This window comes from Telopea speciosissima, chromosome 5, assembly GCF_018873765.1.
Source record: "Telopea speciosissima isolate NSW1024214 ecotype Mountain lineage chromosome 5, Tspe_v1, whole genome shotgun sequence".
Classification (NCBI taxonomy): Eukaryota; Viridiplantae; Streptophyta; class Magnoliopsida; order Proteales; family Proteaceae; genus Telopea; species Telopea speciosissima.
The window spans coordinates 48,986,958-49,005,300 of NC_057920.1; positions in this window are offsets into that span (position 1 = coordinate 48,986,958).

Below are 18,343 nucleotides of genomic sequence, written 5' to 3' on the forward strand. Positions count from 1 at the left end.
TGGTATTAGGCTCTCCCTACCAAGATCCAGGCAAGGGCTAGCCCGTATGCACAAATCCAAGCCCAAACTGCCAGATCTGGGTGAAATAAGGCAATGCAGCCATGCACAAAGACTGATCTCAGTCTCAGGAACAAAACAGCAGTAAAAACATCATTTAAAAACTTAGATCTTCCATGCAACAGATTTGCATGTTAGATCTGAGGTAGCTCATGGCAACCCCCAGCTGTTCTAGGCTGCCAATGGCCAGAAATGCTACCAAAACTTAGAGATCTAAGAAGATGAGTGGAGAACAGCAGCATAGCAGCAGGTATAGGTGTAGTTTTATACCTGAGAACAACCAAGAATGGCTGCCGGAGCTGGGCTTTGGAGGTAGGGACAGCTTCCCCTCCTTCTCTCTCCTTCTTTCCCTTCCTTTCTTCTTCCTCTCCTTCTCTTTTCTCTCTTCTTTTCTCTCCCACGTTTTCAGCAGTAGAAATAGGTTCTAAAATGAGGCTGAGTCCTCTATTTATAGACCAGCTCTCAACTAAGGTCTGTTTGGCAGCTTAGGCCCATTCCGAGAATGTGTTTTTATACTGATTCTCAGTCATTCCGGGCACTCTGGTGGGGTCCACAGTGATCCGAGGGCATAAGATGGTCCCCCAGACACACCTTATCCTATGGAGGGTGTTTATGGCCAGCATGGGTGGTCCCCACACATCTGCAGATCAAAATACAACAATTTCCCACTCTGGGTGATGTCTCTGGGTGATGTGTGCATCGCCCAGATAGTGATCCGAGGGCATAAGATGGTCCCCCAGACACACCTCATCCTGTGGAGGGTGTTTATGGCCAACATGGGTGGTCCCCACACATCTGCAGATCAAAATACAGCAATTTCCCACTCTGGGTGATGTCTTTGGGTGATGTGTGCATCGCCCAGTGCCATCGCCCAGAGAATTCATCTACAGAATTATTTGGATTGAAATGAAATTTCAATCCATTTAGAGACATAATTGGGCCATGGTTTCTTCTAGGAAAGTGCATCTCTATAAATCTAGTTTCTAGGAAAATTAGAATCAAAGGAAAAGAAGATTGGATGATGAAGTTATGTTATTTTTATTACGCAAAGGTCAACCTGTCAAAACAGCAGGATCCGATTTTGACAGCAACTTGGGCTAAACTTTGAACTAACTTAGAGACATATCTAGGTAATGGTATCTTATAACAAAATGCAGCCCTATGAGTCTAATTTCCAACAAAATTGGAACCAACACAAATGAAGTTCTTCTGGTGGAGTTATATCATTTTAACTAAGAGAAGGTCAATCTGTAAATTAGCAGAATTTGTCATTTATGTTGGGATTTAAGATATATGTATGGAATTGGGTTCTCATCATCAAATCAATCATTAAAATTGATGTTTGGCTTTAAACATTCCGTATCTAAAATATTTAAAGTGATGAAGATCATCATTAGTTTAACCTAGATCTAGGATTTAGTCCAAGGATTATAGAGTCAAGGGATAGTACCTTCCTCAAGCTGTACATCTACAAAGGTCTACAATCCATCTTTTGACAGGTATGTAGGAGGACATCCTTGGGGCTTCTCCATTAAATTCAATCATTGGAGTGTCACCCCACAGTGTGCTTGGATGCCATGTCAAGGGTTCCTATCCTACATTTAAATCCCCAGCCAGTCAGGGGCAGGTTTGATATTTCTCCCTACCTTACAAAAATTTCATCCTCGAAATTTGCTTAGCATGTAGCTCAAAGAGTTGGGGATACTTTTCCCGCATTTCCTCTTTGTGTTTCCATGATGCCTCCTCAGTATACTGGTAGCTTTGACCTCGGATTCCAGACTTTAAACAAAATTTCAAGTTAGCCCGTATTTTTGGGCACGGGTTTTACATTCCCCCAACCTTATAAAAACTTTATCCTCAAAATTGAACGTGTCTGAGGATTCAAGTAGATGAGGATACTCTGACCGCCTTTCATTTACTCATCAACCGGACATTCCTTGATCGAGCCGACCATCCCACAGTACCTTTACCACAAAAAATTCGATTGTGGAGATTGTACTTCTCACATCCCACATTCTCTTCAGATTTCACTTGATGGGTTATGGTGGCAGTGAGCCTAAGTGGTTCCTGAGTCAAGACATGAATCGAGTCCGGGAGTTACTTCTTCAACACTGATGCATCGAATACGTTATGGACTTCCTTCAATCAGTACGCTACTGGTCAAAATTCTCGGATTCAACTTCCTTGTCTTATCAAACTGCACCACCCCTTTGGTTGGCGATTCCCAAGAAAATACTTGATTTCCCATGACGTACTTCAGGCCCTTTCGTCTTGTATCGGGATCGCTCATTGTTTCTATTGAGCTATAAAGATCTGGTCCTCAAACATATCCAACTCCCAATAAGTTATTTAGATTACTCCAAAATTTGATTGATCTAATGTCCAGCTTGATCTTGAGGGCCTAAGGAAAATTGAACTCCCAACATATACCCCAAAAGAAGTCAAACGATCCAATTACCCCTGCATATTTTGCCTAATAATCTATACTCCTACGACTTTGGGTTGTGTGGTATAAATCTACACCATCTTTCCTACACAGCTCTTCCTATGAACACTTTAACTTTTGGTTCCCAATACCTAGTCTCAACTTTAGGATGAATTGGGAAATTGATGGAATCCCAATTGTTCACTCCCAATAACGAAGGGGACATTCGGTGACGCATTACCCCCTTCGTACCTGTTGTTGAGCAAGGTTTTGTCGGATCCTTTAGTTCCAATTTCATCTTGATCTTGGTTGTTCTATTCATTTGGTTTGCAATATAATGCTTTACCAAGACCTAAGTACGCTCCTACAGTCTTTTATCATCCTCCCAGAATTTACATATGAATATAGAATTTCCAAATGGACAGGGTCTATAATCTTCATTTAATTTCACAACGTTTCAAATAACAATGCTAACCACCCATTTAGAAATGTGGGCACCTTCCTCTTATCAGCAAACTCAGTAGAACGAAAGAGTGTGATGAGCCAAAATCAGAATAACACTCGAATAGGTGAGGATGATACGGGTAGAGTACCTGTTATTATTCCGAATTGGCCTCAGCTCCCCTTGTATCCAAGGCATATACTTGTTTTTTGGACTTTATTGCTTTAGGACGGGAAAGGTTGAGCAGTAGATGGATCTCGTTGTGGTGTACGAATTCTACGATGATGACAATCCCTAGCCATGTGTCCGGGCTGCTTGCAGACATAGCATCGATTGTTCAACTTAGACGATTGGGGCACAATGGTAAATTGTGCCGATTGGCTCAAAGCATGGCGACAATACTGTGTAGGCTGTTTGAATGTTGGGTGAATGGGTTGATATGGTTGACCCACTTTAAGCCCACGGTTTTGTGTCAAGCTAGGGCTTAAGCTAGATCCTTGGAAGGTCTCATTGGGCCACTCTAAAGTTTGGAAGGCATTAGGCCCCTTGCCTAGCCCCGTTGATACTGTGGTCCCCTCGTTCAATCTATCCTCTATCATCTTCAGTTTATCAACCATCTATGCATAGGTTTGAATATCCATGACTGACAGGATGGACCCGATCTTAGGCTTGAGCCCCTTTTTAAATTTCTTCGTTTTGCTAGCCTCTCCCTTCATATGTTCCAGTGCAAAATGGAACAAATCCTCAAACTGCTGCTGGTAATCTAACACTGTCTTCAATCCCTGTACAAGGGTAGAGAATTCAGCTTCCTTCTTGTCTCTGAAACTCTCAGGAAAATAATTCTTAAAGAAGACTTCCTTAAATTGATCCCAAGTGGGGTTAGGATGAGTCGCCTCCAAATTTGGTCGCGTCGACTTCCACCATGCTTCAGCCTCATTCTGCAACTGGTACCCAGCGCATATCAACTTCTGGGCATTGGTACATTCTAATACAGCAAAGGCTTTTTCCCAGGCACTAATCCATCTCTCCGGTTCCATCGCCTCCGAGCCGATCTTGGAAAAAGCGGGCGGCTGAAGTTTCTTGAACCCTCTCCATCACCCTAACAGTGGAGTTATCTATGACATGCTGAGGCACCGAAGGTGGAAATTGTGGAGGCTGATTGGGTGGGGGCATCGCTTGCTGTTACATCATGGTTGTAAATTGAGTGGTCATATGGGCCAGCATTTTTTGTTGTTGCTGCGTGATCCGCATCATGTTTGCTACGATGGTATTCAGCTCACCGACAGTCATAGCCGGAGGTGGTACGGTGGCAGGAGCTAGAGGGGTTGCAGGCACCGGGTTTGGAAGGTCCCTGGGTATCCTTGCCGAAGTGACTGACACTTCAAAGTTTTGAGCTTCGACTCCATTCGGTAGTCCAATTTCTAGAACAAATCGAGGGCCTCTTCCACGACGACCACCCCGGTTGGATCTTGTGTTAACCATGGTTGTTTCTCTAGAAAGGAACCTTGGGCATTAATAAATCTATATTTTCTAACTAAGGAAGATTCTAAATTGATACCTATGCATACAAGCTATCATTTGCTATGGTACGACATAATAGTAAAACATCGCACGTATAGAGACGCATAATCGAAAACATAGGAATTTATAAATAATACAATAGAAGTAAGCACAAAGATAGGACGCAAGAGAAGCTTGGAGGGGACCCCCCTTGTGGGGCGTCGATGGAGGATTTTGGTTATTTTGTCACCAGGTGTGCCTTGGTGGATGTGGGCTATGAGGGGAATTGCTTTACCTGGTCCAATGGTCAAGGAGGGGCCAGCTTGATTAGGGCCAGGTTGGATAGGATGCTGTGCAATGTAGAGTGGCTGAATGCTTTTCAGGTGTCAAGAGTGCGGCATTTGAACCGGGCTTCCTCGAATCATGTGCCAATCTGTGTTGAGGCTGCAATGACTCGGGCTAAGTTTGTAGCGTCCTTTCGATTTCAGCAAATGTGGACTCTCCACCTAGCGTTTAAAGACTTTGTAACGGATTGCTGGAAGCGAAATTATGAAGGATCACCTCTCTCTATGTTGTTTTTAAAGTTGAAGGTCCTTCAAGGCAGGCTTAAAGAGTGGAATAGAGAATGCTTTGGTAATATCCATCAGAATGTCCGTGATGCGGAGGATGCAGTATCCAGAGCGGAGGTGTTCTTTGAAACAAATCCAAATGAGCAGGCTAAAGAGGAATTACAGGGGGCATGCAAGCACTTGACTCTGCTTCAGGAGGAGATTTTTTGGAAAGAGAAGTCCAGAGTTAAATGGTTAAAGGAGGGGAATAGGAATACAAAATTTTTCCACGCGGTGGTTAATGTGCGGTGGAGGCGGAGTGGAATTGGGAAAATTAAAAATGGAGAGGGGGAGTGGGTTCTGGGCAAGAAAGGGATTCAGGAGGAAGCTGTCAGGTTCTTTAGAGATAGTTTTGCTATGGGCCAGACTGTTCATAATGAGGAAATGATGAGTGTTATTCCTGCAGTAATCGTGGTAAAAGAGAACCAGATGCTTATGGCGCTGCCGGGCTTTGATGAGGTGAAGGATGCGGTGTTTGCTTTATCGAAAGATAGTGCGCCTGGACCAGATGGTTTCATTGGGCATTTTTTCACTGAATGTTGGGACATTGTCGGTAAGGATGTCTGGGCGGCAGTGAAGGATTTCTTTAAAGGAGGTGATATCTTGCGCAGCTTCACATCTTCCCACCTCACTCTGATTCCCAAGAAGGGAATGCCTGAAACTATGGCGGACTTTAGACCGATCAGCTTATGCAATTTTTCTTATAAAATAATTGCAAGGGTTGTGGTGTCTAGGTTGGCTGTTTTACTCCCGCGGGTTATCTCTGAGGAGCAAGGAGGGTTCGTTCGAGGGTGATGTATTCATGAGAATATTGCTCTAGTTCAAGAGGTGGCTCAAGAGATAAATAAAATCACAAGGGGGAAAATATTATTTTGAAGCTGGATATGGCCAAGGCTTATGACCGCCTGGAATGGAGATTTTTGGCTGAGGTGCTGCGCAAGTTTGGCTTTTGCACGGAGTGGGTGCGTCTTATAGAGAAGACTTTGTAGAATTGTTGGTTCTCCATTCTTCTAGATATAGGGCCCGCAGGTTTTTTTAAGTCAACGAGAGGGCTTAGGCAAGGAGACCCTCTATCTCCCCTGTTGTTTGTGTTACCTGAGGAGGTACTAAGCAGAGGGCTTACAAGTTTATTCCATGCTGGCAAGGCGGGTTTCTTCCATCTACCCCGAGACTACCCAGGTATTACCCATAGCCTATTTCCTGACGATACTTTAATTTTTTCTAAAGGAAATAGGGCATCAATTAGGCAAATAATGAAGTGCATTGCGAGGTATGAACAGTGCTCAGGCCAATTAGTGAACCGTAAGAAGAGTTGTTTTGTCACTGGGCGCAAGGCTTCACCTCGTCTATGTAAGAGGGTGGCAGAATTGACAGGTTTTGAGCGAAGGGATTTGCCTATTACATATCTGGGAGCTCCTCTGTTTGCAGGAAGAATTAAGGTGGCCTATTTTGAGGATTTACTCGCCAAGATTTGAACTAAAATAGCAGGGTGGAAGGGGAAATTACTCTCAATGGGAGGATGTGTGACTCTGCTAAAATATGTATTATCTTCTCTTCCCATCCCCATTCTTGCATGCTTAGATATTCCTCGTTCGGTCATGCATCGTTTTGATATGCTATGTGCAAATTTTCTGTGGGGTGATTCAGAGTTTGGGAACAGGAAACATTGGGTAAACTGGCAGAGAGTGTGTAGACCTTTGCAGGAGGGAGGTTTGGGGATTAGGCCGCTGTCTGAGATAAATGTGGCCATGAGACTCAAAGGCCTGTGGAGGGTGCTATCTGAAAAGACTCTGTGGAGTAGATTTTTTAAGGCTAAATTTATGAAGGGGAAGCATATAGCCTTAGCCCAAATTCCAGCAATGGGCGCTAAAACTTGGCAGGAGGCACTAGCGTTAAAGGATTTTTTGATGGAGAACTCCATCTAGCTGGTGGGCCAAGGAAATGTGCAGTACTGGTTGGACAACTAGAGTGGGGAGGGTCCATTTATTGATTTTGTTGATGGCACCATCCATGTGGATATAGCTCTATGGGTGAAGGATGTATCGCAAGGTAGGTGGTTGAGATGCCGAAATCATTGACAAAATTGATATTGAGAGGGTTAAGAAGAGGGTGAGGAATAGCAAAGTTTTTATATCTGCAAGGGACGATAGATTGGTGTGGACTCCAGCAAATGATGGGAAGTTCTTATTCAAGTCTGCTTGGCAATCAGTGAGGCAGAGGAACCCAATGGTGCAATATGCAAAATGGTTATGGAATGGGGTGGTCCCAACCAAGATTGGGTTTTTTACATGGCAGGTCATTAATGGCAGTATCGCCACGGATGATTCGGTGATGTGGGCGAGGGTACCATTGGCGTCGAAATGTGTATGTTGTCAACACCCCAAGCAGGAGATGGTTACACATGTTCTAGTTTGTGGTACTATGGTAGTCAAGGTGTGGAGGTAGTTTGCAAACTTACTTGATGTGGAGTTAATTCAAACACAAGATGCTAGGGAAAGAGTTAAATTTTAGCACACTAGGGGCTACTTCAGCAATGTGTTTGGATATGTAATTGGTGTGATCCTAGCTTTTATTTTTTGGGAATTATGGAGAGAGCGGAATAATAGAAGGCATGGAAATGGGGGGCGGTCAGCAAGCATGATTATTGCTAAGGTGAGTAAATGGTTGCAAGAGATTACGTTTCCAAAGTTTTCCACAGCAATCAAAGGGATGAGGGAGGAACTAGCAATGCAAGTGCTGAAAATTCAGGTGCCCAGAACAAGACCCAGGATACCACAACCGGTGTACTGGAATCCTCCGCTCAGGGGAGTGAAGCTCAATGTGGATGGAACAAGCAAAGACAACCCTGGTCCCAGTGGAGGGGGAGGGATTATTCGCAGTCAAGATGGTAAGTTAAATATGGCCTTCGCAAATTTTTATGGTCACTGTACCAATAGTGAAGCTGAAATGAGAGCAATGTTGGATGGCTTGCGCCAATGTGAAAGACTAGGGTTGGTGGGCTGTCAGGTGAGCTCGGACTCTAAGACCATTGTGCAACTAGTTACCTCGAAAAGATGTGAGATTTGGAACTGCTGGTATTGGTTCGAGGAGGTGGTACAGCTGGTGGAGGCCCTTCAAGCTTCGGTGGAATTCTCTTTTAGAGAGAGTAATAGAGCTGCGGATTTCCTGGCTAATTGGGCTTGTGGCAATCAAGTAAGTACTCATTTTGAGACTCAAGGGGAGTTACCCGATATTTTGCGGGGCATAATTAGAGAGGACAGGGCTGGGCTCCCAATTTTTCGTTTCTAGGGTTAATCCCTGTTCTGATTTCTATTGTATGGTTTGGGAACCACTTAAGTGTTGAGAGAGTTTTAGTCTTTTGGGTTTGGGGTAAGGCGGGCTATGTCCCCCCCATGTTATTTGGTTAGCTTGATTTTAATAAATTCCTAGGGGCCATCCCAGGTCCCAAAGAATATTTAGGGTAAAAAAAAAAAAAAAGCACAAAGATAGGCTGGGGTGTTTTTTTTTTTCCAGTTGTACTTTCCTTTCTAAGTTGTAGTTCGGAAGTAGTACCTCCAATTTTCTTTTCGAATGTAAAAGTTTATGCCTCTTCAATTATAGAGTTATCGGCTTTTGCACCTAGCTAGTCTCCTACTTTGTTCTTCTACTTCTTTATTTTCGTATTTTCTTGAAACTTTTATTTCTTTATCTCTAGGCCACCCATCATCCTACTTTCGTCGTTTGTGAATGTAAATAGAGCTTCTCGCTCTGATACCAGTCTGTCACGCCCCAAACCACCCCCTGGGAGGATTTAGGCAAGTGACCGGATATCCTACGACATCCGTCAATCCCTAAGGATCAAGAAGCAGTACTTACACGTCACAAACCACACCATGAGGATAAAAAGATAATTAAAAGAATATCAGAGTGTCATGGAAGATCAGACTACCCACAGATGATCTATATCATCAACAAACAAATCCCAATTTCCTATGTTATACCATATACATATCCATTTATGTTCAATAAGTACATTATCTTGGTAATTACACTTCTTAATAGAAAAAATCTTAAATAATAACAAAATCGTCGCTAAGCAACGAGATGAGGAAGATCTACAATTTCATCGACAGCTTCCTTGCCCATTGGTAAACCCGTTCCTACAAAATCAACTAAAAGAGAATATACAAGAGTGTGAGCTCCACCGAGCCCGTGAATGAAATATAAACCATGCATGCATATGCAAGCACAACCAAATGAGTCCACCATGAGGTGCAGATCATTTTATTTATTAGCCACCTAACATCACAACTAAGTCAGGTTAGTGCTACTACAATCCTCAATACATGTATCCCTGGTGCGGGCTTGGTTACCCCTTCTCGCGATACACCCATTGAGTTGTCGGAGAGGACCAGTCAGCTCTAGCATCTCTTCCTAGGTCAGCCCGACCAGCCCTCTATGATTAACCTGTGGGGTAACTGTTGGTATTTAGCTTAATTCTCTTCTTTTCTTTTTCTTTTGGATTATATTGTGGCATAAAGCCCGGCAGATAGCTCATAATCACATTTATTTTCTTATTATGGCTTTAAGCCCGGCATATAGCTCATAGTTGATTTGTGGCTTAAAACCCAGCATATAGCTCAAGGTCACATTCCTTTTCCTTATTATGGTTTTAAGCCCAGCATATAGCTTATAATTGAATTGTGGCTTAAAACCCGTCATATAGCTCAAGGATTATACGGTCGCTCCCACATGCATCCAACACCTTAACCCCTGTTGGCAAGGATGCGTAGCACGGGTGATGAAACTCTAGCCCCATGTCTATATGGCATTGTATGAGTCAGACGGTGTCAACCGTATCCCATAATACGGGCTACCACAGGCCTCATTTCCAAGCCGGCTACGACATCTAATCTAGCAATTCCACATGCAAGCATTATCATCCATTTTCAATGTTCACCAGATAAAATTCAGAATTCAAATGAGAATATAAAACAATTTAAAGTAATTAAAGATAGTAAATATTGTTGTTGTTGTCATGACCCATCAGTCATGTTACACCTACACTCATGCTGTAATTCCACTCACCTTGGTTTGATCCTACTGGTTCAGATGTTTGTTCAATTTCGATCGGTATCTGGTTGTGCACCTCGAGCACGAAAACAAATCCTAAAGTAATAAATCAGAAATATGTTATTTTAATTATTTAAAACTATTTTGGATAACCCAGTGTTAGTCTAGGCTCCTAGGTCTAACTCGGTGCTCAGTCCGAGATCACTTGAAATTCCCTAGGCCTTGCACTGGGCTTTAGGCCCAAGTCCCGGTGCATTATCCGGAGTATGTGGTATAGGGGCAAAATGGTCATTTACCACTTTAATATATGGTTCTAGGTCACAATAGCCTTACAACACAGTCCCTAGGTCAGCAGTGCTGCAGGACCAACATAGATAGGGTTTCCAAGCCCTGCGGGGCCCGCTTGGGTACCCAAGGTATACATAATTATGGACAAATGTGAGGAGGGGTATTTTGGTCATTTTCCACCTCCTTACATTGTTTATAGTCTATATGTGAAGTTTCCCCAAGTCAAATCAGCAAAACAGTGAAGTTTCATTCACTGGGCAATGTCTCTGGGTGATGTCTGCATCGCCCTGTGGCATCATCCAGAGAATGCAAAACCGGAATCAGGCTGAGATTCCAAGGTTTTGAACCACGGGTAGTGCATGGATCCTCTCCCCATGCATGTTAGGTCATTTTGGACCCCCAGGGGTATACTTTGCACTGGTCCTTGTGGATTTTCAATTGGGCCCACCACTTGGCTGCCAGAGGCTACCCAGACAGCCCAATGAATAGTAACCCAGCATAGCTTCAGCTGCAAGCCACGGTTTTGGCTGCATGCAAGGGCAGATTTATATGTCTAATCATGGTATTAGGCTGTCCCTACCAAGATCCAGGCAAGGGCTAGCCCGTATGCACAGATCCAAGCCCAAACTGCCAGATCTGGGTGAAATAAGGCAGTGCAGCCATGCACAGAGACTGATCTCAGTCTCAGGAACAAAACAGTAGGAAAAACATCATTTAAAAACTTAGATCTTCCATGCAACAGGTTTGCATGTTAGATCTGAGGTAGCTCATGGCAACCCCGAGTTGTATTGGGCTGCCAATGGCCAGAAATGCTACCAAAACTCAGAGATCTAAGAAGATGAGTGGAGAACAGCAGCATAGCAGCAGGTATAGGTGTAGTTTTATACCTAAGAATAGCCAAGAATGGCTACCGGAGCTGGGCTTTGGAGGTAGGGACAGCTTCCCCTCCTTCTCTCTTCTTCTTTCCCTTCCTTTCTTCTTCCTCTCCTTCTCTTTTCTCTCTTTTCTCTCTTTTCTCTCTTCTTTTCTTTCCCACATTTTCAACAGTAGAAATAGGTTCTAAAATCAGGCTAAGTCCTCTATTTATAGACCAGCTCTCAACTAAGGTCTGTTTGGCAGCTTAGGCCCATTCCAAGAATGTGTTTTTAGACTGATTCTTAGTCATTCTGGGCTCTCTGGTGGGATCCACAGTGATCCGAGGGCATGAGATGGTCCCCCAAACTCCCCTCATCCTATGGAGGGTGTTTATGGCCAACATGGGTGGTCCCCACACATCTGCAGATCAAAATACAGCAATTTCCCACTCTGGGTGATGTCTCTGGGTGATGTGTGCATCGCCCAGTGCCATCGCCCAGAGAATTCATTTGCAGAATTGTTTGGATTGAAATGATATTTCAGTCCATTTAGAGACATAATTGGGCCATGTTTCCTTCTAGGAAAGTGAAGCTCTATGAATCTAGTTTGTAGGAAAATTGGAATCAAAGGAAAATAAGATTGGATGATGAAGTTATGTTATTTTTGTTACGCAAAGGTCAACCTATCAAAACAGCAGGATCCGATTTTGATAGAAAATTGGGCTAAAATTTTAACTAACTTAGAGACATATCTAGGTAATGGTGTCTCCTAACAAAATGCATCCCTGTGAGTCTAGTTTCCAGAAAAATTGGAACCAACACAAATGAAGTTTGGGTGGTGGAGTTATATAATTTTAACTCAGAGAAGGTCAATCTGTAAATTAGCCGAATTTGTCATTTTTGTTGGGATTTAAGATATATGTATGGAATTGGGTTCTCATCATCAAATCAATCATTAAATTGATGTTTGGCTTTAAACATTCCTTATCTAAAATATTTAAAGCGATGAAGATCATCATTAGTTTAACCTAGATCTAGGATTTAGTCCAAGGATTCTAGAGTCAAGGGATGGTACCTTCCTTAAGCTGTACATCTACAAAGGTCTACAATCCATCTTTTGATAGGTATGTAGGAGGACATCCTTGGGGCTTCTCCATTTAATTTAATCACTGGAGTGTCACCCCACAATGTGCTTGGATGCCATGTCAGGGGTTTCCTGTCCTACATTTAAATCCCCAGCCAATCAGGGGCGGGTTTGACACATGCTTTAGCCCATATACCATTCATCCTGGAGACACCAAGATGTATCAAGACTTGAAGGAAACTTTTTGGTGGAACAACATGAAAAGAGAGATTGCAGAGTATGTGTAGAGGTGTGCATCAACGACCCTCAGGACTTCTACAGACTCTAAAAATGCCTGAGTGGAAGCGGGAGCATGTTATGATGGATTTTGTCACATCATTACCAAAGACTCCACAGAATCATGATGCGATTTGGGTGATTGTCGATAGACTAACTAAATCAACCCATTTCATACCTATTCGGATCAACTACTCATTGGACAGGCTAGCAAAATGGTATGTTGATGAGATTGTACGACTGCATGGCACGCCTGTGTCCATTATTTCTGATAGAGATCTAAGGTTTACTTCACATTTTTGGAAGAATTTGTACAGAGTTATGGGTACTCAGCTAAATTTCAGCACTGCTTTTGATCCCTAGACAGATGGACAATCGGAAAGGACAATACAAATTCTAGAGGACATGCTTCGAGCATGTGTTATTGCTTTCAAAGGAAGTTGGGGTGAACACTTATCATTGGCTGAGTTCGCCTATAATAACAGTTATCAATCCATAATTGGGATGGCACCGTATGAATCGTTGTACGGAAGGAAATGTAGATCACCGATTTGTTAGAGTGATGTTGGTGAAAGACAATTGTTGGGACTTGAATTGGTACAGCAGACTTCAGAGAAAGTAGAACTGATTCAGAAGAGAATAAAGACTGCCCTCAGTCGATAGAAAAGCAATGCAGATGTGAGAAGGAGGCCTTTAGAATTTGAGGAAGGGGATAAGGTGTTTCTGAAAGTTGCACCAATGAAGGGAGTTATGAGGTTTGGCAAGAAAGGAAAGTTGAGTCTGAGGTATGTAGGACCCTTTGAGATTCTTGAAAGAGTTGGACCAGTGGCTTACAGGCTTGCCTTACTGCCGGAGTTGTCCAATGTCCACAATGTTTTTCACGTGTCAATGCTGAAGAGGTACGTTGGTGATTCATCTCATGTTTTGGACTACCGACCGTTACAATTGAATGAAGATCTATCATACGTGGAAGAACCTGTGAAGATTCTAGACCAGAAGGATAAAGTTTTGCGGAACCGAGCTATCCCATTGGTGAAAGTCTTATGGAGGAATCATATAAGCCAAGAAGCATCATGGGAGCTTGAATCCAACATGCTGGATGAGTATCCCCAGTTATTTGATGATCTAGGTGCATCAATTTTGAGGACAAAATTTTTATAAGGAGGGGAGGATGTAATACCCTGACCTAAGAATTTTATTTTAATATTGGTTCATTGTCTTATTTTTTTTATATGACAGGACTGGATGGTAGGGAATCAATTTTCATGTTGATATTGTTAATTTATGGTAAGATTTCATGTAATTATGATTTTTGCATGTTTTATAATGAATTATAAGCATGAGTATGATTGTTGGTCATGTATAGCCATGTAAGGATATTTATGTAATTGCCAACCCTTGATCTACGTATATAGACTATGTATTGATTTTATACACTATGGTATATTTTTATATACTATGGTCTATAATTATAGGCTATAGTTTAAAGTGTATAAAAGATATGTTTGGTTCACTATTTGATTCATAGTTTACTATTTGGTTCATGTTGGTTCTTTGTGAGTTACTTTTTGGTTCAATGAAATTAGGAAACAAGGACATTATAGGAAAGTCATTAGAAAGATTTCAAATATTAATTCACTATAGGTTATGAACAAAAGGAAAAGAAGAGTTTAAGTGAGGGTTTTATGGAAAAGTTACAAAAGGAAAAGAAGAGTTAAGTGAGGGCATAAGGAAGATTTCAAGTAAGATATAAATTAATTTGGAGATATAATAGGAAAGAAGAAGAAAATGGAAGGGTATAAGGGAGATTTCAAGTAAGATGTAAATTAATGAGGTGATAAAATAGGAAAGAAGAAGATAATGGAGGGACATAAGGGAGATTTCAAGTGAGATAAATCTAAGAAAGAGAGAGTCATTCTAAGAAAAAGAGAAGAGAAAGAAAAACAAGAAAAAGAAAAGAGGGGGAAGGGAAATCGTGGAAGGGGAAAAAGAGAAAACTTGGGGGTTTGAGTGTTCAAATTCTAGGGTTTTGTGAGAAGATTTCCAAGGCTGAATTAAAGATTGGAACTTAGAGTATGATGGAGTGAAGGACCAAAGCTAGGATCAAGACTTGGTATTCTTCAACAAGGTAGGTTTTCCATCCTTGAATTCTGATTTTAGTCTTTTGAGAGAAGATTTTATAAATGGGATGGAAGAATAGGGCTTTGATGCTTGAGGAAACATTATGAATTTTATATGGGTTAAGGCATAAATTATTCATGTTATACTGATGTTTTTAGAATTTAAATCATGATAGTGAAGCATGGAAAATTCAGATACAAGAGGTGATGAGAGAAAAAGTAACTGATTTTTCTTGTTTCCGAAATTTCTGGGTTGGACAGAACAGTAGCCCAAGATTGTTCATGTTATCTACCATAATTAGGGATCGATTCATGGTCTTAAATAATTACCGGGAGTATATATATGTGTTAATATGATCTCCTGAAAATTTTATTAAGAAATAATTTCATTTGATATGTTTATAAATTTGTGCTCACAGACAGGTCACTATTAGGGTAGCTTTCTGTAGCTAAGATTGAGAGATGTGTCAAAGGTACTTCTACTTTGAATTTTGATCTTTTTTTTGGACTGAATGAACTTTGATCAGTCTTATAAATTCTCCAAAAATATTGAAGACATTTAAATTCAAGAGAATGGATTTATGATTTTTACAAGTTGATGACTCCAATTCTGTCTTAGTCAGAATGGTGTTTTTGAAATATTTGGAACTCTATGTTAGGAGGGATATCAAGATGTATGGTCTGATTATTAAATAAATACATGGATGTCAACTTTCAGTAGCCACTAACCTTGTTCAATATTAAGCACATTAAGTATTTATTATGTATATTTATATCACTGTAGGTAAAACAGTGACATAACAGAATTTTACAATTTATGATTTCCACTTAAACCTATCTTGGATTGAAGAGATTTTGCGCTTGTTTGAGGATCTGAGATAAGAACCCTAAGTTTTGGGATTTTTATTTGAAGAACAAGGACCCTCGAAAGGTTGACATTAATTGGACGATGGGAATGCAAAAGTGTTGGTAAGGAAGCATTGTTAATCGATGGTTAATATTGTAGATTGAACACATATATGTTTATCCAATGCTTATGGTGGTATTTAGTAAAGATTTCTTGATATGACTATGTTAGGTCTCTATATGCTTGAATGTTGAATGATCTTATGGTTATTAATGGGAATGTAAATGGTACATGATTCTATGAATGGTGACTAAAAATGATTAACAAAGAATGAAAATGAAAAGAAAGTTAAGTGTCGACTGGCAAGGCCAACAGACGACCCAGTGCTCATGAAGTGCCTATGAAGATGGGTGTTGAGGCCATCACTGAACCCATTCCAGTGGTTTATAACTGGAGCCATTTCGATGGTACGACTGAACCCATTCTAGTGGTTTGTAACTAGAGCTACTTCGGTAGTACGACGGAGATATACTAGATGAAGATTTAAGACTGAAATGAAATGAAAACTGATAAAATGAATAAAATATTACTTATAGATAAATGATTGAAAGATTGATGAAAATTGGCTGATTGAATGACTATTATTCAAATGATAAGGAATGATGCCATGCTTATATATATATAGAAAATGAAATTTTAATTGCTTGTTATATTCTGAGCATGATTGGCAATGTCATTTCTTATTGGGTGATAGCTCATTAATTCCTCGAATGATAATTTTTTTTACAGATAAGACAGGCATGAATAAGGGCATTGGCATTGCTATTGTCGAGCAAGATGAAGACTCATGATTTGAGGATCATTTTTGGAGTCTATTACTTTGAAATAGATAGAACTCTGTTGTCGCAAAGGATATTTATTTTGAAGGAGGATCTTGAATCCGGATGGCTGTAATTATTTTGAAGTTCTGTTCCTCTCCTTGGAGAGTATGGATTCTAGACGTTAGAGCCATCAGTACCATGTTTTAAGTTTTAAATCGTTATCTTCCGCTTACAGTTATGTCTTTAATTTTATGCACTTTGATTATATTGAATGTTTAACCGAATGTTTTTCTGTGCGGTCCCGACTGGACTCTATTGTCATGGGCCCCACCTGATCCTTGGATCAGGATCGTTATAATATTATATTCTTACCATTTTAGGTCAAATGCACACATCTTTATCGCACTACAAATACCGCGAGATGACAACAACTTTCAAAAATTTCCCTCCACATTTGGGTGATAAGAAAACCCCTAAGTTATGTACCCCAAAATATATTTTTTTTGTACTGCAAATATCGCGAGGTAACAACAACTTTCAAACTTTTTTATCTACCTTTGGATGATAAGAAAACCCTAGGTTATGCACCTCAAATAATAATTTTATCGCACTGCAAATACCTCGAGATGTCGATGACTTTCGAAAAATTTTCTCCACCTTTGGGTGATCAGAAAACCCTTATGCCACACATCCCAAATACTTTGATTATACTATCTTTAGGCGAACACACTACCTTTTCGTAAAGGATCAATAGTTTTTGAAATCCCATCACCTTTGGGCTAATGGAACCCCAAGACTACTATCCTTTTAGTATGTGTGCATATCAACTCATCAACTTTGATAACATCACCTTTGGGCATATGTTACCTATTCCGCTGCAATGGCAAAATCACAGAAGGATTGAATGTGCCACTTTGGTAGCTTCCATTCTACCCTCTCATAATCCCCCAACCTGATTTGCAGCAATATATGTGGAAAGAAACACATTAAATGATCATAATGTGTTGTGACTTTTATCATCAAAAGTGGCAGTGGATAACCCAAAATAGTCCAAAATAGCTCAAAGTGGCATAATCATTATTTTACAGGTCCCATATAGTCATCAAAATTATTCAAATAGGGTACCCCAAAACATAGGTTTTGAAAATATAAGCAAAATGGGGCATCCCATAACAGAATCAGTTCAAAAATAGTTTTTCAGAACAAGAAAAATACTCTAGAACAGCTTCTGGAACAAGAAAAGTGTTCTAAAACTATTTTGGGAACAAAAAAACAATCCCAAAATAGTTCCAGAACAGAAACAGTTGATTATGTTCCCAAGATTCCCTTTTTTTTAATTCAAATTTGAAATCACGATCAATGCCTGACTATGCTGGTCAACACCGAAAAACCCGCCGTCGGCGACCAGATTCCAGTGGGTCTCCAACTAACCCATCAGGTAAAAATATGGGTCAGTGGGTAGGGTTTTCAGGTTGGATCCAGGTCAGACAATTCGATTTGAGTCTAGTTTGCCATGTCACCATTCAGTTCGTTTCAGCCTAAGCCATGGTCCGACTCAATTTGGTTCAGTTCAAGTTCGGCCCAACCCGGTTCGACTCACCTCATGTTTCAGGTTATCGGGTCATTTGCCGGGTCATCGATTCGGGTCAATGGTCGAGTTTCAGCATCTGTCAAACTTGACCCACAAGCAAAGAATATTCTTAAGGAATATTTCGTTACTTGAATCACAAGAAAGGAATATTCTGTTTAATTATTAAGGAAAATTATAGTGCCACCCCCTGAGGTTTGTATAAATTATAGCGCGACCCCCTGTGTTTCCAAATTATACAGCTACACCCCCTCAATTTTGATGATTTGTTACAGTCAGCCCCATTCCGTTATATCATTCCTGTTATGTTGTACGGAGATGGTAATTCATGACCTAAAATGACTAATTTACCCCTAATAGTCATTTGAGCTTCCCACACCC